Source organism: Oratosquilla oratoria, chromosome 31 (assembly GCF_046742065.1).
Source record: "Oratosquilla oratoria isolate Oo_2021 chromosome 31, ASM4674206v1, whole genome shotgun sequence".
Classification (NCBI taxonomy): Eukaryota; Metazoa; Arthropoda; class Malacostraca; order Stomatopoda; family Squillidae; genus Oratosquilla; species Oratosquilla oratoria.
The window spans coordinates 5,706,109-5,708,608 of NC_134807.1; positions in this window are offsets into that span (position 1 = coordinate 5,706,109).

A 2,500-nucleotide genomic window follows, 5' to 3' on the forward strand; every position below is an offset into this window, starting at 1 on the left:
GCTGTTGATATACCAGCATATTGTTATATACAGATACATATAGCTGGTGCTTTCAGATTATGAAATGCTGTTGATATACCAGCATATTGTTATATACAGATACATATAGCTGATGCTTTCAGATTATGAAATGCTGTTGATATGCCAGCATATTGTTATATACAGATACGTATAACTTCTGTCTAGTTTCTTACATGAGGGAAGAATCCTTTTGATATTTAGTTAGGCAGATTATATTTGCCAATGAGTGACATTATCTAACAAGGCGAGCTACCGTCAGACTAAATATTTTATTTGTCTTTATGACAGTCAGTCACGAAATTATATTTATATTTTGCTGGCGTTAATTCTTTCTATTCAACCAAAAGGATAATAAAGCTAGCAGATGGTCATTTCATCAAGAAAAATATTTATGTCTTAAGGACGCTATAACACTCCAGTAAGTCATTGTGACCCAGCGTGTGCAATTAAACACACACACACACACACACACACACACACACACACACACACACACACACACACACACACACACACATATATATATATATATATATGTATATATATACATATGTATATATATATATAATATATACATAATATATATATATGGAATATATATATATAATATATATATATATTATATATATATATATATATGCATACTTGGGTGTAGATGCGTGTGATATATATGTGCTTATGAATGTGGTACGTCTGAATATACGTTTTATTAACGGTGAGGAGCATCTAATGTAACATGTGGAAAAGAAAGCCGTGTCCTTGCCGGCGGAAAGAACGTGGGAATGAATATGAGGAATGAGGAGAGAGATGGGCCTAGGGAAGGATAGGTGGCGGTGTGGAATGTCATATGATTTGCAGCCGAGATGTGATTCGCAGTAATGCATGGAAGGACGGATAAAAGATCCTTTCTCCTTTCTCAATTCCACCATCCCTTTCTTCTCTAATCTCTCCCTTTTCCACTTTTTGCTTATCTACTTTCTCGAAATCATTTTTCATTTTTGTTTTGTGTTCCGTTTTCCTGATTTTATTTGTCTGTTTCCTTTTCGTTCTTTTTCTACTTCTTTTCCTCCTCCAATGTTTTACTTCTCTTCTTCCTCCTCCTCTTTCTTATCTTCCTCATTTTTCCTCTTTTTCCTCCTCCTCTTCCTTATCTTTCTCGTCCTCTTTCCTCGTTTTCTCCCTCCTCTTCCTTATCTTCTTCGTCCTCTTTCCTCTTTTTCCTCCTCCTCTTATGTTTTACTTCTCTTCTTCCTCCTCTTATGTTTTACTTCTCTTCTTCCTCCTCTTCCTTATCTTCCTCATTTTTCCTCGTTTTCCTCCTCCTCTTCCTTATCTTCATCGTCCTCTTTCCTCGTTTTCCTCTTCCTCTTCCTTATCTTCCTCGTCCTCTTTCCTCGTTTTCCTCCTCCTCTTCCTTATCTTCCTCGTCCTCTTTCCTCGTTTTCCTCTTCCTCTTCCTTACCTTCCTCGTCCTCTTTCATTGTTTTCCTTTTCCTTCTTTTAATCCTCCATTTCTTCCTCTTTATCCTTCTTTCCTTCACCACTTCCTTTCCCATCTCCTTTTGTCCTCTTTCCCTCTTACACGACACCAGTCTTCTTTGCCTCCTCCTCTTCCTTCTCAGATACCTGCCCCTCCCTCTTCTCATCTTTCTTCTTTTATATTTTTCTTTTTAGTTTCCTCATCTTCCAAACCCTTCTCTGCTTCCTCTTCTTCCTTCTCAAATATTTGCCCCTCCGTCTCCTCAACTTTCTATTAGTAAACCAATTCTTGCCTATTTCCACAAATTTACATTTAAAAAGGAAACAGGCACATTTTGGTTTACTAATAGGGTGGTTGAAGAATGGAATAAACTTAGTAACCATGCAGTAAGCGCTGAAACTATCAGTTGTTTTAAGAAACGATTAGACAACTTTATGGATGGGGATGACAGGTGGTGATGAATACGGAGCTGCCAAGTGTAGGCCTTATGGTCTCTTGCAGTCTCCTTTTTCCTTTTCCTTTTCCTTTTTATTTTCTTTATCTTCCAACTCCTTCTCTTCAATCACTAAATACACTTCCCTCTCCTGCTTCATTGGTTACTTTATTTAATTATTCCTTCTCGTTATTCATTTTTGTTTTCGTACTTTGTCTTCCAATATATTCTGTCGTCCTCCCTTTCTTCTTTCTCCTCATCTCTTTTCTCATCCTCTATTCGATCCCGATTTTTCTTTTCTTTTCGTCTTGATTGTTATCCTTTTTCTTTTTCTTTTCTTCGTCTTATTCCTAAAGTCCTTCTCTTAATCCACCTCTTCCTCACCCTACTAATCCTGCTTTTATCCCTAGGGAAATATGCTGGAGTAGAATATATATATATATATATATATATATATATATATATATATATATATATATATATTTATATATATACATACATATATATATATATATGTATATATATATGTATATACATACATATATATATATATATATATATATATA